Source organism: Corapipo altera, unplaced genomic scaffold (genome assembly GCF_003945725.1).
Source record: "Corapipo altera isolate COAL_440 unplaced genomic scaffold, ASM394572v1 23, whole genome shotgun sequence".
NCBI lineage: Eukaryota > Metazoa > Chordata > Aves > Passeriformes > Pipridae > Corapipo > Corapipo altera.
In genome coordinates, this window is record NW_020884878.1 from 10,631,095 (window position 1) to 10,657,130 (window position 26,036).

At 41.7% G+C, this 26,036-nt stretch overlaps 1 long non-coding RNA gene across 3 annotated transcripts in view; it reads left to right on the top strand.

Moving 5' to 3' along the window:
- The window catches only part of LOC113944743, a 39,362-nt gene that overhangs the window by 7,338 nt on the left and 5,988 nt on the right, over positions 1-26,036 (top strand). Inside the window, exon 4 of one of the 3 annotated variants that reach the window (XR_003526768.1) lies at positions 19,412-19,583. The exons of 1 other annotated variant lie outside the window; for it this stretch is intronic. This is a non-coding gene — a long non-coding RNA (uncharacterized LOC113944743). Of the gene's footprint in view, positions 1-15,724; positions 16,228-19,411; positions 19,584-26,036 lie in introns of those variants that run through there. One more of the 3 variants, XR_003526770.1, reaches the window with a different exon arrangement.

Here is a 26,036-nt window from a genome sequence, read left to right on the forward strand (position 1 = left end):
TTCTGTAATGTCACTCTAAGGACAAAGCTGACCAAAGCTTTCTGACAGAGAAGATCACTCCACGGTTTTGAACACACCTGGTGTTTTGTGCCATCACATCCAGACGCTTACTAAGAAAAGCAGCATATAATCATGAGCATCCTACCTCTGTGGTCAGGTAGGATTTGTTCAAATAGGGGTGGCCCACTGCGCTATACCCTGGACCAGACCCTGTTCTCTGTGCAAGGTCTTTACCAGTGCAAGGAACTTGGCAGACCAAACTGGAGATGCTGCTAAATCTGTTTTGAGGGAAGGAGCAATCTATCAAGAGTTTGGCAAGGCTTATTGTATGAGCTGAATTGGCCTGATGTGATCCTACAACCTCTAGGAACAAAAGTATCCCTGAACATGTGGGGATTTTGCCACCTTTAGGACAGGCTTGGTTGCATACCAGAAGGGCTTCTGGCATGGTAGCCTCACTGGTTTGATGCAGATGCATTAGTCTCTTCCTTCTTGCTATTACATTAGTTCATATTTGTGCAAGCATACTGGTCAGAAACCCTTTGAGACTAAAATAAAGCTTTTATTTTTTTTCTTTCTAAGAATTAATCATTAATTATCCATTCATGATTTCCTGGACCATTTAGGTAACCCAAGTTTCAGCTAATGGGTTAATTCATTTTATGTCAGTTCAGCTGTGTCACATTGTATCATGTTTCTTGATTGGGTGAACTAAACCTTTAAAATGGGATGTAGCAAGTAATGAATACCCTGTTCATACAGTAGAGTAATTCTCCGTTTTGTGTGTGACTAACTATGCAAACAAGATTACATCCAGGCCAGTGCAGCCAGCCACCACAGGGTGAATCCAGCAAGCCAGCTGCACAGGGAGTAACTGGAGTTTGAAAATGTCATGGCAGACCTGGTCCAAATGCTGTGAATGAAACATCCCCTTTTCAAAAAGTTTTTGTAAGAAAAAAATTAACTGTCCCTACAAAACGATCAGCACTATCATCTGTTTGCTTGTTTGTTATTGTTTAACAGTGGCTTTTTAAAACCTTTAAAGTGTATTGTTACCACTGGACTGAGTCTAATTTTGTTATCTGAATACACTTCCCAGGAATAGCTGTTACAAAAAAAAAAGGAGTAAACATAAAGAAAACCACAGTAAAACAATTTTAAAGTGAACAAAGTGAACAACTGAAAATTGAACTAATTCAGAAGAGTTTCTTTCTAAAATTGTTTTTGTATTTTAATGCACAAGCATGTCCATCAAGCATGCCTACTCAGCATTATTTCTGCAACTGTAGTACACAGAAGCCTCAACATGAGAGTGCTTCATTGTCCTTTCCTTTACTCTTCTGTACAGGCTGAGCTTCAGTCATGCAAATCTATTGCTCCAACAATTTCAGAGAGGGGGGGAGGATTTTCTAGAAATATCTGTGAAGGTAACTACTGTATGGATCAGAAACATGGAGGAACCCAGCAGCATTCAGAGGTTTTCACAAATATTTACAAACCCTGTTTGCAGTGTGCAGGCAGCCCTAATCACCAATACAAAAGACATATCAGCCTACTGTTTAGCAACTGTGGTGAGCACTAAGAGTGTGAATGCTTGTTGGCTCTGGAGAGATTGCTTGGTAGTGGGAATATGGATTTGCAGACAGAAGATTTAGATAATCCATTTTCAGGAAGGCTTGTAGAAAAAAAATAAATTCTGATTGCTATGTATTTGACACAAAAGAAGGCTGCATTTTTTTTAGATACATCTGCATTTTACACATCAGAAGCTGAATAGATTTCCCTTAAAAACTGCCTTTTGCCAGACTTCACACTGTTTTACTACAGGCAGATGGAAGCAAGACAAAGGGGTGTAGAAATTAGTTCTATCAGTGCAACTAAAATAATTGTTAAAAACAAGTAAACTTTTGAATACAGAAATCATTCTTTAGGTCTGAAACAGGCATCAAGCTTTAAACTCAGTTTAAATTTGTTATGGTAACTGAAACAACGGTTCTGACTGATTATGTACAAAGGTTGGTTGGTACCCATGGAAGAGGTGAACGGAGCAAGAGGAGACGCGATGAAGTCCTGCAGCCCAGAAAGAAACACCTAACACTGGAGCAGTTTCACAGAGTTACAGATTATGCCGAGTTGGAAGGGACCCACAAGAATCATTGAATCCAACCCTTAGCCCTGCACAGAACCATCCTCAAGAGTCACACCATGTGCCTGAGAGTATCATCTGAATGCTTTTTGAACTCTGTCAGGCTTGGTGCTGTCACCACTTGACAGGCTGGGGAGCCTGTTCCAGTGTCCAACCACCCTCTGGGTGAAGAACTTTTTTCTAATATCCAACCTAAACCTCCCCTGACACAACTTCAGGCCATTCCCTTGGGTCCTGTCACCAGTCACCACAGAGAACAGATCAATGCCTGCCTCCCATCTTCCACTACAAGGAAGTTGAAGACTGCAATGAGGTCTCACCTCAGTCTCCTCCAGGCTGAACAGATCAAGTGCCCTCAGCTACTCCTCACACAGCTTCCCCTCAAGGCCCTTCACCATCTTCATTACCCTCCTTTGGACACTCTCCAATAGCTTAATATCTTTCTTATATTGTGGCACCCAAAACTGCCCCAATATTCAAGGTGAGGCCACACCAGTGCAGAGCAGAGCGGGACAATCCCCTCCCTTGACCAGCTGACGATGCTGTGCCTGATGCCCCCCAGGACACTGTTGGCCCTCCTGGCTGCCAGGGCACTGCTGACTCATATTCAGCTTGCCATCAACCAGGACCCACAGGTCCCTTTCTGTGGCACTGCTTTCCAGCATCTCATTCCCCAGTCTGTCTGTACATCCAGGGTTGCCCCATCTCAGGTGCAGAATCCAGCACTTTCCCTTGTTGAACTTCAAATGCTTGATGATTGCCCAGTCCTGTAATTTGTTGAGGTCTCTCTGCAGGGCCTCCCTGCCTTTGAGGGAATCAACAGCTCCTCTGAGTTTTGTGTCATCTGCAGACTTGCTTAGTGTCCCTTCCAGTCCTGCGTTGAAGTAATTTATGAAGATGTTGAAGAGCACAAGGCCTAAGATGGAGTCCTACAGAACCCCACTAGTGACAGGTCACCAGTCTGATGTTTCCCCATTCACTATTAGCCTCTGTGCTCCACCCATGAGCCAATTGCTCACCCACTTCATTATGTGTTTATCCAGAAGGATCCTGTGAGAGACAGTATCAAAAGCTTTACTAAAATCCAAAAAGATTGCATCAACTGCCTTCCCTTCTTTAGCACAAAACTGATGTCTTTGCTGAGCTGGTAATACCTACTCTTCAGCAGAGAGATTTTTTGGGTAGGTTGGCTAACCTGTTGAGTACACCTTATCTGCTGGTGTGACAAGGAAAATGGAACGGATCCTTCACAGTGTTATATCAAGCAGATAATATTAAGTGCAACTGGTCAATGAAATACATCCAAGCTGACATGTCTCTGAAATGCTGAGACGTTTATTCAAAACAAGATTGTGAAGCAGAATGAAGGACCAGTGGGAATATATGTGGCTCATATTGATTCAGTTAGGAGCTTGCTATAAAGCTAAACACAACAAGCTTCCAGTGAGTTCATCTGTCTGTCTCTGTTCCAGGCCCTTCAGTGCTTCTGTCCATTAGCGAGTCTCTTTTAGCTTGGGGTGAGTTGTTAAAAAATCTTGGACTGCTCTGGATCAGGGCTTCAGGTTCCTCCTTATCATCGTCCTCTGCTCTTCTGCACCAGGACTGCTTTCTCTATCATTCCTTCTCCTCTTTGTATTTTCCTCTGTCATAGATTAATATCATTTCTATCATCATCTTGCTAACAGCTCTTATTTAGAAGTAAAGTAGGATCTCTCACCCCTATGTTTATCTTGCTGATGGGAATTATCTGAATAGAAAATGAACACAAGCAGCACTCATTTACCATGAAAGAGCAAGCTGGAAAGTGTCAGAGAGATGCGATGAATGAACTCCTCTTGCTAATGGCTAGCTGGCCTTGTTATTAATATAGTTATAATAATGTTAAGCTTCTTTATTAAGTCAGCAGACCGGAGCTATTGGTTACACTTCATTTCTATGAAACAGGCCCATTTTTCAATTACATTGTAATTCATGGTGCCTTTAAATGCCTGGAAAATGCAAGAAGTTCAAGAACATCTCCAAAGTTTAACTAAAACAAAAAACTCTGTACAGAAAGACCACATCCGCTAGCTTGTGATTTACTTCTTCCCTGTTCCCAGATGAAGAGAAGAAAGTGATTACACCCATGCCAATTTGGAACCAAAGTTTGTGACAGATAAAACTGAAAGTAAGTGAAGATTATCCTGAGGACGTAACTGAAATTGTCTTCTTAAAACCCTCTGCCAGAGCCCTCCAAGTGCTGAGTTACCTGGTTGTACTTAGCAGTCACATACTGGTGTGCAGCTGCAATTTCAGAGAGCCTGGCAGCATGAGGGGACACATGTTAGAGCACCTTTATCTCTTCCTCATACCTCTGTGCCCTGATGTAAGCACTGGGTCCATTTTCAGTCCCTACCTATTGCTGGGGCACAGACATGGTACAGTCCATCCTGGGGCTGTAGGCCACCCAGGGGAGCACTAGGATCCTCATGTCTCTCAAGTTTCTGGTTGTGTGGGGAAATAGCATTACCCTAAGGATGCTCTTGGACAGTGATGAAAGCAAAATGCTGTTTGCCTCTGGATCACTATAGACACTGTATATATCTGAGCTCTCAGCCTTGCCCAGGTCTCAGCAGCACTACTGCCCTCTCCTGCTGTGCACACTGATGTGAGGGCTGGCTCTCAGTTACAGCTTGTCTCATGATGCCTGTTCAGGAGGGAAGCAGAGTTTTTTTCCTTTTTGATGTCCTTGTTTTCATCTGTTCCATTTAGTGGTGTTTTGAGGTCTAGGAGGTAGGAGTCCCAGGGGATGCTGTATTCTCCTGGTTGGAAATCCTTTTCGAAGGAGACGGTTAATGGTTGCTGAGGAGGGTGAAGCATGACTGTGGAGGGAATGGTTGATTCCCAACTTCATCAGCGAAGACAAATGTAATAGTGGTTGGAAGGAGGAGAGCAGAAAACAGCTGTCTTTTCTCTAATTCTCTTTTTCTGGGTCTCCTGAGTCCCATCACAGTTGCACAACTAGGCATTATCTTTAAACTTACCCCTGTCTTTCCAAGACAGTCAAGTCCTTTCTAAAGCTAAAGCTATGGTTACACCCCCACAACACAGGAGGAAGAGACTGAACTTTGAGAAATGACTGGAAAAACTGCAAATATAAACTTGAAGTTGATCCAGTTACCACCGTTTGGGAGACCCAAGTGTTAGGTTTTTGTAAACCCTTGGCTGCTGATGAAAGGTGGTTCAATTACTCTCTTACTCTTTCTCATTCTATTTGTATTGTTCCAATGTGACAGCTCAGCTTTTGCCAGCATGGCAGCAGTGATTTACTGTTCACATTATGGATAGGGACAGGACCTGAGGTATGTCCCTTATTCCCCCATTTCTTGGTCTTTCAGCTCCAGTGATTTCCACTGCACTGTGACATGAGCACACCTTTACCTGGTGTCCAGCTCAGCACAACTTACGGTAAGGGTCCTGGTGCCAGGCAGTGGGGGCTGTTGGTCAGCTAGTCATCTCCTTTTGTTTGGGTGTGTAGGGGTGTCTATGATAACACTGAGCATCTCTGATATCCTCAGGGCAAAGCACTGGCTGCAGAAAACAGCCAGCAACATTTCACCTCCCTGATTAGGATGAAGCAGCCTTTTGAATTTGAGAGTGACTGATATTCATGACCTTTTCCTCTCAGAAGTGAAGAACTGTCTTTAAAACATGCTCCGCCTGTGTCTGGGGATGTGCAGTCAGATGAGCTGCCCTTGAAGACAGAACTTGAAAGGACTTCACTTCCCAGGGTCTTGGTCCTATGAAGGGAGGGGAATAGGGGGTTTGCTTATTCAGGGTAAGAAAATGCACGAGCGATCAGGGGTAGGCAGTTGCACTTTCTATCTTGCTCAGCTGTGACCAACACCGAGGCATCCTGTGCCTCAGGCTGGTGATGGCAGTAGGGCTGGCTGGAGGAGGCATGCCAGAGCCTGAGTGCAGGTTCCACCACAGGACACAGGGCAGGACCTGCCCCAGTGCCAGCTAGGTGATGATAGTGTGTAGCTTATCCTCCCAGTGTATCTTGTGCTGCCATTTTGTGGTGGGAAAAGTTTCACTCACTAAGAGGGTTTGAGAGTTAAAGCTGCCGACAACTTGTCCCACTAATCGACTTGAAACCCTTAGAGCTGCCAGGAGGTTTGGAAAACTGAAACCATGTTCTGCAGATCCACCAAACTGTTGCAGTTTGTCATGCATGAGGAGGAACCCCTGCGCATTGTGCAGGAGATGAAAAGGCTTCCTTAGGGATGAAAAATTAGTTTAAGATATGAGTTATCTCCATGCACAGACTTATAAAGACAGATGTACAGCTAAGCAAGGGGGTTGAGGTGTTTTAATCACAGCTACAGGGCTCTTTCCTAATTTCCTACATATCTTAAAACAAACTGGGGGTCCGATGCCAGTTCCTTGCAGGAAGTAGCAATGCCAGGATCATAGCTTGCAGCCTTATCAAAATTATAGCAAGATATAATTCTGTATTAATTGATTGAAAAAATAAAAAACCACCGCAAGAAATAGAACCAAGGAGTCATAGAAGATGATCATAGCACTCTTATGATCACAGTGAACCTTTTAAGCTTTAAAATTTTGAGACTATAAAAATGATATTATTTTCTATGCAATACAAAAATGTCTGCTCATTGCTAAAAAATATTGTTTTCATTATTGCTACTACTGTCTATGCCAAGGCAGAGTTTGTTTCCTCTCTACATAGTGGAAGGGAAGTCCTGAGAATTGTAGACCTGCAGCTGAGAGTCAAATTACACTGAAGATATTTTTAGCTTCTTTTAGTGGACCTCCTTTTGCATGGATACTCTTTTCAAGCTGGAGCTCTGTGGCTGTAAGTAGGCACAGGAAAAAAAAAACCAGGAAACTTTCTCAAGTATATGCATTAGCAACTAGTCCTGAGGCTCATCTGAAGCTGTTGTACCTACTTAGGCAGTGTTTGAAGAGCTTTCAGATCATAATGAATTCATGCACCCTACTTAATTTAAATACATGGAGGTGCCATTTTTCAGTGCATAATCCTGAGCTCTCCTGTTTCATTTTGCACATCAAACAGGAAGGTACTTGGGATCAGTCTGACCTCGTGCACACTGCCATTATGAGAGAATAAAAACTATTTCAATGGATGCAATGTTTGGGGCAGTGAGCAGCATCCAAGGGATTAATCCAGGACCCCTGGTGCCCAGCCAGGCTGACAAGGGGAAGAGCACAGCTGAGGGGCAGTGTGTGGCTGTGCCTGTGAGCCCCCCAGCTCAGTCTGTGCCAAAACTCACGGAGGGTCCCAGCCCTGAGGCAGGGCAGGGAGCTTGATGAGCTGCATCTCTCACTCTGTTCATCCATCTATCAACCTTATGCAAACAGAGGAAGGGATGACAGACTGATTAGTGCAGATAATGCAGACAATACAGGTAAAAGAAGAGCTTTTCAGATGTTGGGGGAGAGGGGAGGACTTTTGCAAGCATCGAGGAGGGTGTGTGTATTGATAGGCACATCAGTTGCTGCAATTCCCAGGAAAGAGTGGCTTTTACTTCCAGCAATCTTTCCATCTCCATACTTTTTAATGTAAACAATTCTTTCAGCTTCATCACCTCCTTATCCCAGTGGTGGACTTGGACATGTCCCCATACAGCTTTTGGACACAGAAGCTTACCTGTGGCTTACATGGCAAGAAAACTGTCCCTCCCTATGCAGAGCAGCCTTACACGAAGGCCACAAGTTACACACGTTATACACGTATCTTTAGTTAATACAAGGGCATCTCCACAAATGTGTAGTGTGATGTGTGCTTCCAGCTTGCTACACAGAGCTCTCTGTGACAAAAAACTTGTCTCCTCCATGACAGCCTATAAAGGTGCATGGAGTTTCTTGTAATGCTAATGGCAGGGGCTTGGTTTGGCACAAGAAGGTCTGACCACTAGTTATATGACCTTAGAGATTTTGCCTCTTCCCTTTCCATCTGAACCTGGCCCAATCCAGACCTCTCCCCAGTAGGGAAAGTACTGAAAAATGGGAAGAAAACAAGGTGGAAGAGATGCCAGGTCCAGAGGAATTACAGATGGCCATGGTGTATCGCAGAAGTCTGTCTGCAGATGAACCCTGGACTGGCCTAACACTGTTACCATCATCATTGGCAGCAAGTGGTGGAAGTTGATGGCACCTAATCCACCCTTGGCCCTAGACACCAAGGTCTCTACCTCCAAAACGCTTCTGATGCTCAAAGTGCACCTCACCAGACCTTACTGCTGTGAAAACTGCAGTTACTTCAGACTCACTGTTGCCTCTTCACACCTGCCATGGCTGCTTTAATATACCAGCACACTTCAGCCCATGGCCACCCTCCTCTCCAGGACCCTGTCTACAGTGTACTAGCCCTTCTCCTTCCTCAGCCAGGCTTGCCAATCGCTGGTCTGGGGTCATGAGTGTAGTTCTGGAGTGCTTCAGCAAAGGGAAAAGGGGAAAAGCCTGCTGCAGGCTGTGCCATAGGTACCTGAGCAGGTCCAGCAGGCACCTCACTAGCTTTTTGTGTCTCTCTCTGTGCAGCAGCTAATCCACAATCCAGATAAAGTAGTTGTGGGTGATGGAGAGCTGACAGTACCACCCTCTCTCTCCTGTGCCATGGGGATCGTGGATGGTGAACTGTCTGGAAGAGGTGGCTCTAGAGAGGTGTCAGCAGGGCCCATGCACTCTGCTGTCAGTGAGAGTGCTTCTGATCATGCACTGCCTGTGGCTGATTTGCAAGAGTAAGCGCAATGGATGCAGTCTTGCACATGAATCACAGAATATGCCTTCCTGTGTAATTTTATCAGCCATAAATTGTGAGTCACAACCAGGTGTGCCAAGTATTGAGTTCTGTGTGAGCCCACAGACAGGGTCCACACCTGGAAGATCCAGACTTTGGAGCATTTTGAACACAATCATTTTGCCATGTCGCCCATAGCTTGTTTTTTTACCTTAGGCAACAAGCTTGAAGAGGTCGTCTAAAGCACAGCAGATCTCCTTCCCTACATGTGCCCTATTACTCCTGTTTGGAACTAGCGGCATCCAAGCCTTCCCAGTGTCTTTCAACACCCTTTTTGCCATCTCCAGGATGAAGGATAAGAAGCAGGAAGAGCTATTTTTCCATACATAAAAAAAAAATTAAGTAAAAATCAAGTTAAAAAGTACAAAAAGTAAAACATGCATCTCAGGCCCAAGTAGACCGAAGTCACCATGCACTTCAGGGGACAGATCCAGATGAAGCCTCACCCATGCAGATGAGACTGACAGCTGCCCCGTGATGTGAAGGGGGAAGAAGGCCAGGAGATCTCCTGAGACAGTGACACTAGGAGCTGGCAAAGCAGCAGCAAAAACAGCTTCCACAGGAGTCTGCAAGGTGGCAAGTTTGCCCTAGCAGGCTAGTTAAAGCCACCTTGGGTACCCTTACATGACAGGGCAGACATGCCAGGATCCTTCGGATCCTTTTGAAATTGTAGTGACCTCAGCGTGCCCCTCAATCCATGCTCTGGTTGCCTCCTGTCTAAAGAAGAAAGTCCTTTGGCAATCCCCCTGCTCTGCTCCCTGACACTGCCCCTTGCCAGTAATTAAATAATAACGGACTAATGGAATATGTCATGATGGTAAGTGCTCAAAAGATTTATCTTTGTGTCTTCATTTAAGACATTTTAGCATCAGCCAGCAGTTTCCAGCCATCATGATAATTTATTTGAGTGATTTATATGGAAAAACAAGACATTCCACAATACCTCTAAGACAGCTCCTGGAGTGTGGCTTGTTGCTGGCTAACACTGCCTCTGGGAGCAGAGGTACTCATTTACACCTTGTACTTCTCATCTCCGCGGGAGGGTGATTACCCCTGACAACAACACCCCTTGCCATTTCTGTTTGAACAAATATGAAGCTGCATGGAATAATTTAAAAAGCACAGAGCACGGGAACAACATGGGAAAGGACTATTCCAACAGTGCTCAATGCTGCAAAATGAAATGAAAAGAAAAACAAACAAACAAACAAACTCAAAGAATAGATCCAAAGTAAAACCAAAATGTATTTAGGGACTCCAGAACAAAAACTGAGGGGAGAGGGGGCCTGATTAATCTGTGGGAATAATCAGACGCTAGACACTACCACGTTAAAGCTCTCAGAAGCACTGACTGAGAGCAGCTGCAGAAAGTACATTTTTGTTCATAAAAGAGCAGTGAACCATTCTGCAGAAACATACAAGCAATTTACAGGCTCACCGTTGCCTCTAGAACTGCCTGGTCTATCCATTTGCAGAGAAATATTGCCAGTTAAACAATACTGCAGTGTACTAAAATTTGACTTATTGCATTTCTGAAGCCCTTCAGTGATCAGTGCCATCCTTTCCTCCCTGGACTCAGTGATGTCCCTCATGTTACATTCATTTGCAGAGCATCAGTGGCCGCTGGCACACAAGTCATGGAGCTAGGAGGCAGAAAGGAGCATTCCACCTCACTTTGCAGTCAGAGACAGACAGCAGGGCTGGAGGAGACATATTTCCACTTATTAAGTAGGAGTATCTCTAAGACTAAAGAGCAAGTTATTTTCTCCCAGGGACCATGGCACCTGTTAAGCAGTACAGAGGGATCGGCATGTTGAGTCAATCAGCAGACAGAATGTCTCACCACAAGCTGCACCCAAGCAGGGGGGTCTCCAGGCCAAGGACAGAGAGCACAAGTCTGAGGGAGAGACTGTCCTTGTTCTCCTGCGTTCTTATGGTGTAATGGGACTACCAAAAGCTTTCCTGTTACAACCTGAGCAAGCCCTGCTGGTGCTGCCTAGGGAGTAATATGCCCTGAAATTGCTGCGAGTGTTTGCCATGTGTCTCCCTCCTTGTCCCTGCATCTTCAACCCTATTTCTCCATCTCTGAGATATTTCATCAGAACCAGCAGCAGTAACCTTGCTGGGGTAATACCTGTTTCCCAAGGCCACTGCCGATGTGAACAAAGTTAAATAGCCTTTTGTCCAACTGGAAACCTTGTCTCTGAAGCAGCTGCAGTTCAGGAATTTGTTCTTGTTACACTCTGCAACAAATTCCACCAGTGAAGGCTTTTTCAAAACCAATAGATTTTTAATAGTCTCCTTAGCTCTGATGAAGTGGTGTTTTTTGATAAATAATAAAATACCCAACTCAGAAATAGCTATTAATTATTCAGTGGAATAGCAACTACAACTTCAGTTGCTTCATGTCCCAAACCAATGGGGAGGATGGGTAAGGGGAACAAAATAAAAATAAGGAAAAAACCAAAACAAAAAAGCCCCCAACAACGCACAACAAAATAATCTCACGCAAAACTCCCTTACCAATTTGTTTCACTCTTTGCTCCACAGTTTATTGAAACTGTGGGCTCACAATACTGCTTCAGCTCCCTGGGAGCAGAGCTATGTATTTACCTCTCTTACACCCCAAGGAAGTGAATATGCTGTTATCAGTTAAATTAAATTAGTTTGGTAACCAGGCCAAGCCAGTGTAGGTCCCTGGTGATTAAAGAAGATATGTCAAAATACATCAGTTGCAGTCCAGCCTATATTACTCATATTAGCTTTTGCAAGAAAGGAAAGGTCTGAACAAACTCTAAATTCCCTTGAAGGGGCTCTGGGACTGCAGTCAGGCTGCAGTGCTACTTGAGATGAGTTGCAAAAGACCATCAAAACACACAAGATGAAGTACTAAGATAGCAGAACGACCTGACTTTTCAGGATCACTCTCCCCATAATATGTAAGTGCACCCTGTAGGGCATGAACAAGCAAGAAACCTCCACACCTATGTCTAGTTAAGCCCATGTCATTTAAAGAAGTCAGGATTTGCATGCCATTTATCAATCTATGGTAGTGATAGTTGATACCTGCCACCAGGCATTGATGCTTTCCTTATTGACCTTTCCTGCATGAGTTATTACTCTAGAAATAAGGGAGGATGAGCACGATGAAATAAAGTGATTTGTACTAATGATCACAACTATTATGGAAAGAAGCAACAAATGAAAACACACCATTGGGTTCCCAGGCTCAGTGAGCACATGAGTCTTTGTTCTCTGTTGCTATCCTCTTTTCCTAAGCAAAGGAAGGGGAGGGTGGTTGAGATAAGAAGACCCACATTCCCTTTTTTTCATAAGTTCTTTCTAATAAGAGAGGCCTATCCAGGAAAGTAAACTTTATCCCTGATTATTGCTAAAAAGAAATGTTTAGGAGTATATATTTGTTTTAAGAAGTGTTGTGTTGTTCCCTAGTGCATGGAGAGGGCTCTGTGTGTGCGCCTGTTTCTCTTTGTGCACAAGGCTCCCATGCAAGCCATGGAGGAAGCCTCCTAGTTTGGTCAGAGACAACAGATAAAACCGTACCCAGGCTCCTATGGCATGGTTGCTGCAGCAGCAGCCACCCAGCCACAGCAGGATCTTTGATCTCCTCTGGCTTTCTCCTACCCCCAATATATTCTTTGGAGATGTTTTCATTATATGCTTGAGAACAACATTTGTGCCAGCTTTCCAGTCTTTATTTGCATCAGTCATTCCTCTTGAGACAGAAGGGGACTTCTGCTACTGACTTAGGGCTTTGTACTTAAAGGTTTTTATAAGCCAGTGCTAGGAATATTAAAACCAGCTATATTTTTAGCACATGGAAAAAAAATGTTGAGATGTATTATTGAAAGTCAATAATAAAGGAAACATAGGTTGTAAACAAATACCTGGGGGGGGGGGGGGGAGAGAAAAAAAATCCCCAACGCCACTGTCTGTACTTCCTTTTCTCACCCAAGGAAATCCACAAACCAGCTTAGTGACCACTCTTTCTTTCTCTCTTGAGTCTGATTCTCCTCTCATTTACACAGCTGTAAATCCAGAATAGTTACTTTGAAGTCAGAGGAGTTTGACAAGTTCTGAACACATGTAATAGGAGAAGAATCGGTTTATCTATAAACAGACACTCCCCAGCTGACCAGATCATGATCCTGTTTATTTAGGGTATTTCTCAGTTAGTTCAACAAGAGCAGGAGAAGCCACTTCATTCAGTGAATTTACACTTGCAGACAGATCTACTAAATCCATGGAAGTTACATCAGCCTCTGATGTCAGAAGACTGGGGGTTGATTTTGTGCATACTGGCATAGCTCAGCAAAAATCTGATAAGTAGGAGAAGTCCAACTTAGATCCATTATTTACAATGAAAAATACTTGCATTATTTTTCATCAAAACACTCATTGTTTGTTAATAGCCTGAATTGAGAAAATCACTAGCAATAAAATATCATTAAGCCTCTAGATGAAAGTTTGATAGCTGATAGGCAGTTTGGAATATTAATTGATGCAAATAAAAGGTAAAGAATACCTAAGGACAGCTCTGACCGTGCACCAAGATGAAGTCAATAGATAGGTGTCAAATGGGTACTAAGCAGGAAAAGCAATAGGCCTTGCTATTAGCAGAGTGTTTTGATTCACATGCTGTAATAAAATGACATTGTTAAGAGGATGGACAAAAACCTGGAGTTCCGGGAAAAAAATATCTTTGATAACAGAAGGTCTTGTTGATGCCTATAACAATCAGATTCACCAGTAAAATCTAGCATCTTACCCTTGTGGGGATTTTAAGAAACACAAATGCTTTTTTATGTTTTAAAACAGAATTAATCTTTTGTCTTTGAAGAGTAATAGCTGATCACTGGTTCTTCAGTGATCTCTTGGAATATGGGTTGTAGAGAAGGTGCAGAAGTTATACTAAAACCACAATTTATAAAGCTGAAAGTGCCAAGGGTTGTTCTTCTGTTTGCACACATGGCAGTAACTGACTTTATTTTCCTTTAACACACCACAGACTACAATATATAGCACTTTGCTCCCACCGTGCTTTCTCCTGAGCATAGATAATACTGGAAATGATGGCTCCTAAAAACTATTAAGTGGCCTAAATACTGTGGAGTATGGTATTTGCTTTGACCAAATCAGGCAGAAAGTCAGGACTGAAGCAAGCCAACATGACCAGCTGAGATGGGATGGTCCTGCTGGTGGACTCTGGACTGACACGACCACTGAAGGAAAGCCCAGCTAGGAGGCACATGATAAATTCATATCCACAAAAGCATTATAAGATAACACCAGCACTGCTGTGTTTTCCAGTTTGGAAGGAAACCATATAACCACAGATTTGATTGAGCTTCTGCTGGGAAGTCAGTGTAATCATCACCTTGAAAAACAGGTCTGTTGTCTGTCACATAGACACAAATTGCTTATGACACTTTGGGTTGTTCAATTATTCTTACTTCTAACAAGATTAAAAAGAAGTTTCTCAGGGTGCTTTTTATCACTTCCCTTTGCAGCACTAGTGAGGATGCTTGGCTTTAGCAGGTCTTTTGATTCCCTAAGTTGAGGAAGTTATCATTTCCAAACAGCTGGGCCTCTGGCTTTTTGTATCACATGTTGCTCTACGGGAACCTTTGGGAGCTGGCCACAGGCAGGTCAACATGAGAAAAGGTGGCAGAAATCTACAGGATGTCATTGGCTTCAGCTCTTCTATCAGCACATATTGCACAAAGCAGAACTTGCCCTTAATATTCTTTTGTTGTTCTAACATCAAAGGGCTAAATTATGCCCACTAATATGTGTAAGAGGCTTTTCAGTTATCTTTCTGATGCAAATTATATCATTTTGCATTATCCACTGATTATCTGTGATTTGAAAAGTACCGCAGATGTTGAGCAAAGCCTATATGTTAGTTCTCTCCTCTGAGAACAGCATCCAAGTAAGCAAAATTGAAACAGCCCTGTAGGAATTCTAGTTTAGCTGTAGCTCAAGGGTGAAATCAGTTTGCGCTTTAAAAAATTTGTCAGGTATTTGATGAAACTGTGATTAAAGGACTGGGTTTGCCCAGCTCAGCACCTGGATGTATACCAAGTCATCTCCAGCACATACATCCTCTCCCCTTGCTAGATACCTATATTTAGGATGCTGTTACATTTAACAGGCGCTCGAGGTCCATTAGACAACAGCCCAGTGTGAGATCTGCCCTTGGCTCTCACTGCACAACATGGAATAAGTTGTATTTGATTGTGGCAACATGCCGACAATACCAAGGTTAATGAATTAAAGATGTAAAACAAAGAATGCTTAAAGAAGTCCAATTATGAGTGATTGTTTTACTAGGTGGTATTTAGGATTCAGAATAATCATTACAAAATAAATCCTCTACCCACCTCTGGCTGGGCTCTTGTAGAGGTGCACAGCATTTCAAAAAACAGTTGAGTTGAGAAAAAGCAAATACCCAAAAGGTGTGCAAGGCAACATCAGCCAAATGTGGTATTACTTCCTGGTTTTAAGGAGCAGTGATAGGAAAGTATGGGGGGAAAAAGGAACTATATCATGACTTCACCTTGTGAGTGTTATTATCATAATGTGGATAGATTACCTTTCTGGTTTTGCCTGTGTTAAATCTCAGTAACCTGGCTCATTTGCAAGTTCAAGCTTTTGTATGTCTGTAACATAGCCTATGACTGTAGTCAACAGTTATTAATTTAATGGTAGTTTCTGGACCATATCTTATTATCTAGTCAGATATATTGAATTATGACAGAAGAATTCTCCAGAAGTCCACTGAGGACACTCACAGAACACTGCCAGATGATCGAACATCCAAGACAGGGAGGAGTGAGAAGAGCCTTTTCACCCAGTCCCATCTATGCCTCTGAAGGTCTGAAGTTCTATTGAACTCGCCCAGTCCTTAACTTGTGGAAGTTAGGGAAGATGTGATTCTATTAGACTCTCCTTTTTCCTCCTATGCTGAACACCCTACAAGGTTGCAACAGGACCACAGACAGGCCTTGACCACACATTGAAGGGCACAGTATGAAAGGCAGCTGCCAGAGTTGGAAGAATCAATGTCAGCTCTTTCTCTTTGCCAAAAAGACTATTGATTCTCTATACTTACTCCTGTAACTTGGCTGACAGATTCGTAGGACAACAAGAATCTCAGCTAAGAACAGTGCTGCTTCAGCCAGTTGTTCTTAATAACACTGCCAAGAAAAGAAGATTTATAGACAGGAGTTGAACACAACGAAAGAATTTTATTTTTTTTTTAATGTAAGAACATATTTCAGGAATTTGCTTGGGTACCAGTTTTCTCATATTCTTTTCCACAAAGCTGCAAGAGTGCAGTCTCTCTGGAGTGCTTGATCAGTAAGAGGTGATATATGAAGTGGTGTAAGAGGATGTACATAAAGCTAGTCTATGTGTTCCCTCACGTAGGAGCAGTTGTACAATAGCACGGGTTCTTAAATCACGACCTTCTAGACTCACAACTAACCCATCCCCTCTTGAAGTTAATTAGAATTAACTTCAGATCTTGGGGATCTGTATGCAGATTACATGCTTACCACAGTCAAGGTCTGGCCCTCCATATGTCCTCTTTTCCTAAGGCCATCCACTTGCTTGGCTGTTCCTGCCATGTGCATATATTCTTCTTCAAAAATAATAACCAGATCTTTACAAATGACTTCTCTGCTTTATCAGACATCTATATCCTGACCTGTTGTTTGAGAAACACTACAAAATCTGGCACAATGCACTGGCAAATTAAGGCAATACAATAAAAATAGTGGTGATTGGTTGGATATTACTGCTATGGTAGAATATATGTCAGAAGAGGGAATACACTACGCTGACTATAGGATAGCTCTGATTTACTGTACTTTCAAATCATAATTTGAATACCCTGTGTTTTTCAGAATGTAACTTTTTTCCTCTCGCCTTAATGCAGTCCCTTCTATCCATTATCTTTATGTACCCTATCCTGTCCAGAGAATATCTGGTGGAAATACCAGCACAGAGCACCTTGAAGGCTGGCAACTTGGGCTTTGCAAAGCTTTTATGGGAGCTATAAGGAAGACAACCAGCAAAAATATATTGATATCTGAGATAGTGTCTGCACATGCTTGTTATGTGATTGACTGTGACAATGCCAGATGATGGAAATAGATATTTCTCAAGCTTTACTCATCAAAAAGAAGCAGATAGAAGCACGAGCTTCTTTCATATGTTTTCTTTTTGTAAATCATGTTTCAGTAAAACACATGAGTAAAGTCCTATTTAATTTGAACTTTAAGTCTTAGCTATTTGTTGAACAGCATCAGGCAGGTAATGTCTGGGCGACTTCTGAGGACTTGAAGCCTCTCACTTTGGTCTTCCAGCATATTTCATATCAGAACAAAAAGCCAGCATCCTTGAAAACAACAAATCTTGTAAAAACATTACCCCTCTTGGATTCTGGCAATACACTGATGGGAGTGAGTTTTGAACTCTGAGACTACAAGGTTAGGTAGTCTAGTCTAGTCTAGTCTAGTTTAGTGCCGACGTGAGGAAGTCCCCTGGAGAGCAAGTACTGCAGGGGGAGAATTCAATCACTAAGGTATTTCCAGGTTGAAACACCTGGATGGTGGATTAGACTGAAATACATTCACAGAATGTGCTGAGAGGTTTCTTCCAAGCAAGAACCGATTACAGAAAAGAGGACATTTGTTTCTTTAAGTACAAATCTAACTTTTTGGTTATTCTACTGGATATACAATATAGAAATTTTTCTACTTTAATAGATAGGCATGAATTCTAACTTGTGCCTGAGTCTCTCCCAGTATTAAGCAATTATTTCTCCCTTTTTCTCACCCAGAAGCCTTAGGATAGTATATAAAAAATAACAATATTGTTCTAAAAGATTTGGCTGTCAATTTGCTGAACAGTATCTTCTGGCTAAAAGGACACAGTTCACATTCAACCTTAAAAGGCCTGTGATAGAAACTGTTAAATACCCCAATTAGGAATGAGAATGAGCAGTCCCTTAGGGACCTTTGCACTCTGATGTTCTCACTGCCAGTGGAAGAATAAATAAGTGCAAAGCCTGTCACCCTAGCTAATAACTCCCAGAGACAGAGGTTACAATGACACAATGGGAGTTAGCCCATGTTTCAATGATGTTTTGCTATTAAATTTGCCTCTCTGAAAGGCTTTTTATGACTGTGAGAAAAAAAGAGGTGTCATCCTCAAAGCATATGACCCAGCAGTCTGGGTTTTATGACAGCCAGCACTAATCAAGCACAGGAGACTTTTATTTTTTTTTTTGAAATAATGTACCAGTAGCTTTCCTTTGGAGGGGAATGTGAGCTAGAATTGACCCGTCTACAGGGAACAGATATTTCTTGACCAGGCAAAACCCTGGACTACACAGAATGCTGCCAGGTATCCAGGTCCCCAGTAACCATAACAAATCATAACAAGAAGGAACCAGGAGAAGGATGAAGATTCAGCACTGCAGTAGACATCACAGGGGCCAGTGAACCCATATTCCTGTTATTAGGAGGATCTTCATGCCACAGTCTTGTCCTGTTACAATTTTGATGACTGCTGGATAACCACTCAGATTAATTTCTGATCTCTCATGATCAAAAAAAAAATTTTGCATGCTTTAAACATCATATTTAGATAAATGTGAACAAAACCAACTGTTTTAGAGGTATTTTTAAATGAAATTAAATTTCATATGCATTAACAGAAGATGTCATGTGCAGCAATTTGGCTTCAGAGATGCAGAACATTTAAGATGAAAATTCTGCTTAGGGGAGAGTCATGAAAGGAAATGATTGCTGGAGCCTGCAAGACTAGCAAGGGTGATGTTAAAAACATTTAATGTTTTTACAGGTTGGTCTACATGAATCAAAGTCAAGTAAGAAGGCAGCAGGTGTTAAAGTTGTTAGTACCAATTATTAGTTTAAGGAGTTAAGAAACAACAATGGAAACGAGTGATTTAGGGCTTTTAATGCAAAAAGAACAAATGATCTACAGTGCTAGTTAGAGCAGCCAGTATGGGAGGCTGGTTTAGGCAAGAATGGAGAAACTCTGATTTTCTTACAAAGTTTTCAATTCTTTACCTCCATCATATGTCATTATTAAATTTTCAAGTAAAAAATGGAGCTGGATGTCCAAGCTGCAGCAGAAATAAATAGAAAAGCATTTTTACAGTGTGTGGGGATTCCCACTAATTGCACCATGAGGGCAGATTTACAATCCCTAAAAAAGCCAAATCTGAGGATCTGACCTCTGCTTGAAAAAAAAATGATTAGAAATAACTGAAGTTATAACACTTTTCTATCACCTTTTTCATTTGCAACCCTCAAAGTGTTTTACAAACATTAACTTCGTGCAGACTTCAGGAGAGCTTCATTACTCTTCCCCCACTCCCTATTTTACAGGTGAAAAAACAATGCAGAAGTGAAGTGTCTTTCTCAGGACCACATACTGCCTGCCTTGTACCTACCAACTTCGATGCCCCTGCTCATACCACTAGATCATGCTGACAAGTTAGTGTGATAATTCCCAATGTGAAATAGTCTCCTGGAAAAGAAATGTATAACCCATTAAATATACAGCTTACTTAGATTTTCTTATGTTTAAAGTACATCTTTAAATAATGTTTTCAGTGAGCAATTTGAATAGTTCATAATTTATAACATTAAATCATGCCAAGGTGTTTTTTTGCAGTCAAATCTAATGAAATTGCTGTTAACTTCAAACCAGAAGTTGAGCCTGTGATTCATTGAAGGGTTTGTCACTGTCAGATTTGCAGTTAAACATATTAAAAATTGATCCACTTATATATACTTTGCTGCAGTTGAAGTTATCAAGGTTATAAATTCCGAACAGTTCCCATGCTTGTGGTGAGGAATACCAGTTTTAGGATGACAACATTCAGCATAACCTTTCTTTTTGCACTAAAAAGCATTTTCCTCCACAACCTGCATGTTTAACTTCTGAGATTTCCCCTTTACAGAACACAAAGACTTCTGTTCTTTTTCTTTTTCTTTTTCTTTTCTTCAATGAGTGACTGTCTTTGAAATCACTTTATGTGCAAGGCATGAAATACTGCTTTGTGAGTTTACATACCTCTTCCAAAAACACTGGAAATGCCAGACTAATGCATTCAAAACAGATTGGCTTTGTGGTTGTTTCCGTATTTAGGTATCTGATTTGGGGTGTCTGGAAAGAACCCAATGCAAAGGATGGATTTTAAACTTCAGGTGTCTCCCAAAAGATCATGTATATTTATATATGCAGTATGTGTGCCTATGCACTGAGCTCTCTGAGGAGGTGACTCTGGTCTCTGCTGTGAATGTTCCCAGCCCCCTCAAATGGAATAAAAATTCCCAGTCTTGTTTCCCCTAACTGTTCATCTCAAGCCTTCAGATCTTCCTTGGATCTATTTTTAAAACTATTTTTTTTCCCTATAATATATAATTGGCACTCACCTGACAGGAGAGTTTACTCAAGACTTTGAAAAAGCTGCTTTAGGACCACATGATAATAAATTCTCCTTAATCCCAAATATATATGAGATACAGAGCAGGGCCCACAACAAGTTTTATAGAGAGCATTAGTGTCATCAGTTTAAAGAGAATTAAAAAGAAAACTAACATTGCATTCCTGAGGAAAAATCCAAGTAGTGCATAATACTAAAAGGAACCTTTCTAGAGGGAATTGCTTATGAAAGAGATTTTTAGTTCAAAATAAAGAAATCACTAGGCACTGCATTAGCATTATATTGATCAAAAATAGTCTTCTGAAATATCAGGATCCAAAGAAGAGACCAAGTAAAAGACACAAAGGAAAGTAAGTAAGCCAAATGGAGAAACTCCATCTTGCATTTGCAGCAAAGAATGTTTGTGATCAGATTCACAAATAAGACAGATGCTACCTGCAGTTGGGAACATTCGAAACCTGACTTATAGCTATGATCCATTACACTGCTAGATTTATTGACCACCTGTTGTGAAAACAGACCCTTTTTCACAAATAAAGCTCAATTCGCTGTTTGTGAAGTATCTCCTGTGTTATTTTCCCAATTTCCTCGAAGGCGCGATTAACCAGTGCTGCTCCATCCCTGCACGCTCACCAATCAGTGCAGTATTAATAAGATGCCAGGTGAGACAACTGAACCTCCTGGTGAGCTACTGAAAGGAAAGTGAGCTTGCTAAAAATATTTAGAGATTTATTTGATTTCTCTACGTGAAGTCCTCTATAATTTATCACTTCAGCTCACACTTGTTCTGTTTTCTGCTTTGTTTTATTTTAGAAGGGGGTCTTTCTCTCCTGATGTACAGTAAGCACATCAGAGGTTTGGATCTGTGATGGTTATCTGTGCATTCCAGTCCCTGTGTTTAGCTATTTTCCTATCTGGTACACTAGCAGGCTTCTCTGGTTGTTCTGCTGAGCACAGAGAGGCTGAAACGATATACATCTCATATGTGTATATATTGAGCAATACGGTTACAGTGTTCTCTTCTTTAGGAGTTATATTGTTCATAAATATCCAGATATGAATGGGCACAGTGCTGGGAAAAGCAGGAGATTGATCCTTATTCTTCTGAGATGCAGAAGCAGCCTGCTCTGCTTTACTAAATCACAGTAAAACAACCCCTCATATAATGGTTATTTAATGTTATCAAACAGGTCCCCTTGGAACAGGCAGGTTTTCTGTGAGAAGCCAGAAGCAAAATCAAACATGACATTTTGGGATATTCATCAAAAGCAGTTGAATGAATGAATGTCTGAAAACAAACATCAGTTTTTCCCCAATATTTCAATAGCCAAGGTTGGAGACATGACAAATTTTAGAAATAAAAAAAATCATTGGGCTTACATTGTAAACTGCTGACAAATAAAAACAATCTGTTAAATTTGTTTGAAAACTTGCATTTACTTAGCATTATAATGGAAAGTCTTATAAGCATAGAAACAGTCCCATGGAGCTGTTGGATGCCATGTAGGCAGTAACAGCAACTATTCTGTGTATGAAAGTCTGTCAAAATCAGTAAGGCCTGCGAAGTCCAAAAGCAAAATAGGTACGGGAACATACAGGTAGTGGATGTAGTTGCCACTCGGGATGACCCAGAACTGGTTGTCTCATTACATTTACTAAGGAAGGTAACAAGGCACTTTTGTTTCTGGTACTTCTAAATGAACACCAAAACTGACTACAGGACAAGTACATGGGACAGACTGGTCGATACTACAGAAAAAAATCAAGTTTTTACTATAAATCAGTCTCAAAATGGCCAATTCTAGCCAGATTGAGAGGTCATTGTATATCGAGCCATCTCACAGGTAATGTTGAAGTAGGGATATTTGATAGATTCATATGTGCCTGGGTGAAAAATTACCTGAAAATGTAAGAGGTCAGGCCTGGTATAATACAGAAGGCATGAATGATATCCAGAAAAATGTTTTGGTGAATGGCTTGAGTTATATCCCAAAAGTCTCAATGAAGCTGACATTGTTATCTTAGGCTGAGCACTCAACAATGCTGCTCAAAATCATTAACTGTCTTTGGAGATCTTGATTTTTTAATGTGGAGAGCCATTTGCAGGTGAGGAGTTTCTTTAAAAAAACACATTGCTGTATTACATTAAAAATACATTATATTACATTGTATTACATTAAAATACATTGATATATAGCCATGTAAGTAAATATATAAATTAATTTATTCTGTTCAAGAGAGGGCTATGGGCATGTTATATTCATCTCCACTGAGCACTGAATAAAAGCTTAAGAGCCCGTGGAAAGAAGTAAGGGCTGAGTACTCCTGAAAGATGAAAGCTTACTACTCTTTTACTGCTCAGACTTAGTTTCACAGGATTTAACCTCAGGCAGAGATTAAATGGCAACTTTTTACAGGTTTAGACAAACTTACTGAGCCCATTGCATGCAACAGGGCATTTTCTTTCAAAGGTGATTTATGTCCTCTGTGTAGCTGGAGCAATAAATACTCTGCAAATTAACTCCATGCTGGCTTGTAAAACAAAATCCACATTAATCTCAACTATCAGAGACAACTATAAATCGAATGAAAGTGAAACAGGGTAAAGAGAGTTTGGAAACAAAGTTCCATCACTGGCAACACAGCCCTCGGCAGACATTTTGGCAATGTTGGCTGAGTTCAGCTGTCAGGAGGCTCCAGAGGACTGACTCTTGGGGCACCTTCAGCAAGGTTGAACATGAAGCTTCAGGTCTCCATAGGCAACATGCAAGGTCCTGGAGACCACTGTGGGGAATAATTACCTCTGCTCCAGGAAGGAGATCAGTAGGAAAGCTGAATTTTTTCGTCAATAGGAGGAGGAACGAGTAATTGGAGAGCAGGAATAGGAACATGGAGAACGTCGCAGAGTCTTTAAATTTTAACATGAGGCACATTGGTCCTCATGGGTCAACAGAACAGAGAAACTTCATCTTTTCCGGTTGATGTATATGAGTCACATGTGTTTGTACCCAATGTGTGAGTTATCCTGGCTCTATCTTTCTGCAGCCAGTGCTCTGGGAGAATCACATTATTGAAGTCTTCTATAAAACTTGTTTCCGAATTATCTTTCCTGGATTAAAGGTCAATGCTCTTCTTTTTGAGCTAGCTCTGAGGAGCCTCCCCCATAACTAAACATACAGGATTTCCTACAAGCAGTGCCTCCAGCTAATGCCAGTGGAGGAAGCAGGAGTTGTTTCAGATTTGAGAGCTAAAGGTAAGGAGGAGAAGGAAAGAAGCATACATAGCTATTGTAGCTATTTCTACTGGACTATGAAATGTGGTGAAATTCCTATAGTTTTCTTAGCCTGAATAAATGTATTCATCAGGGCCCCTTTTCATCAAATAATACTGTATGCAAGTATCTGTAGGTGCATGGACCCTACATCCTATAGATGATACACAGATGCAGTGTTAGATATACACTTACAAAGCCTCCTTAATTGCAGTATAAGCAAGCATCATTTGCTATCGGATTTGCAGCACTCTCATATTCTGTGCTCCAAATTAGTCTTGGGTGAATTCCATCCCCGCAGCTCACCCATTCTTCTATTACAGCTAATCCAATTACTTCAGACTCTTATCTTCCTTCCAGTGTGCACATATGCCATCTTCCTCATGGAAGTCATTCTGTAGAAAAGTTAATAAGCATATTTATGTTACAGAAGTAATGCACCAAAGTTTTTATGAGTACAGGAATTTATTATCTTGGTGGTGAGCAAAGCAACACATTGATGAACAAGATGGATGAGCAATTTAAATAAATTAAAATGAAGAATGAATGGATAACTGAAAAAGGCTACACCTCACCCCCAGTTCAGACTGGAAATAGCACAAAGAGAAATGCTCTTGAAAACAGATGGTTGACACTACAGAAAGCTTTTCAACTCAAACTTTCCCCCTTTCCAAAATGAAAATATGCAGAGTGCCTGTTGATGATGGAGTTTCTCAACCTGTAGGTGCCAGTAGGATCTGACAGGGCATACCAGAACTCTCTACTTGAATCAAGTCAAAGCTGAAACTTGACCTGGTTCTAAGTAAAACTGGTTGTAAGGAGAGGAGAAGCAGTGTTTTCTTGCACTTGAGCTAGTTACAGAAATGAGTTTGAATTGTGAGAGACAGATGTTATCTGAGCCAAAGGTGCCTGGAGGCCTCTGTGTACAGGTGGCTCACTGCAGACAGGGGACCCCACTGAAGCCTCTGTGTGAAAATGCAACCGCTGAGTTTGCCGGCTCGCTTTCCAGCAAATGCATTCTGGTGCAATTATTCTCTTTCTGCATCTGTGTGGTGTCTTATTTTCCAAACTGGCAGTGGAGAGCTCGGCTTCCAGATTCAAACACCAAAATGGGATCTAATAACTGCTCATATGAGATGCTTGGGAAGAAGCCTGATGACTGAGTTACATTTTAAAAGATGAGAGGGGAAGACCTGTACTAGCTGAGAGCTAATCATGCTCCAGCACCATAAAATTGGAGAGAAAAGGACTAATGCACACCCTGAACAGTGATGCCAAACTCCACCAGGGTGGCCAGGAGAGAATGTCCTGGGACTCTGGACTGGCTCTGCCCCTCCACCACCACCAGGGCCAGGGAGAAGAGGATATCAGCACCAGGTTAACCTATAGAAGGAAAAAGGAAGGAAAAAGGGGAAAGAGAACCAGTCTGTTTGCTCTGGCACCCAAAGCAGCTCTTAGCTGTTCTAAACTGTTCTGTGTGGGACTATCAGCATAGTTGATGCTGGATTATTACAGCAAAAATGAGCATTATGAGAATATATTCGAGTGCAGGAGAAGGATGGGGTAAACCAGCATCTGGTAAAACAGCTTTATTATGAGGAATTTTTTAACTCAAGAGTAAACATTTGTTCCCCTGAGCAAGAAGTCATCCCTCTTAAAATCCCCCATAATGAAAAGAGCCATAGGATATACCATCTTCAGGACCCTATTTCCTTTCCCAGTGGGAGGACTCATTGCAAAGACATTCAAAAGGACACTGGGGGTTTTTTATGGAAAGCAGCATGGCAGGCCCATGGAGGTCCTAACTCTTGTCGTGTCACTACCTGAAAGCAACAAAGAATTGCTCCTGCCTGCAATATCCAGTATACAATGGCAGAATTACATTCCTATATGTCTAGGACAAATGTGTGGAGCTGGACTGTGGATTTCCAGTTCATTGGACAGTGTTCTACAGGCATGGGTACACACAGGCTGCTGCAGGCATTTCAGCTCCTCTCCCACAGCTGGGACTCAGCAGGACTGCTGCTGTCACCTGGTCAATTTTTTTAGGGGAAATCAGAAAATGGCAGCTAAGGAGCTGATTAGATAAATAACATGGTGTTTCCAAGAAAAAATAAGCTGCCCTTTGCAAACAAAGATACTTCAAAGACAGTTTGCTTATCACTTTCCCTTAATACCATATAATTTATATAATTTAATACCATATACAATTGGGTAAAATATATACCTTCTCAATGTTCTGCAAGTGCACTAGGGCATCCCTGCCTATTCCTTAGCATTTGACCTGGGC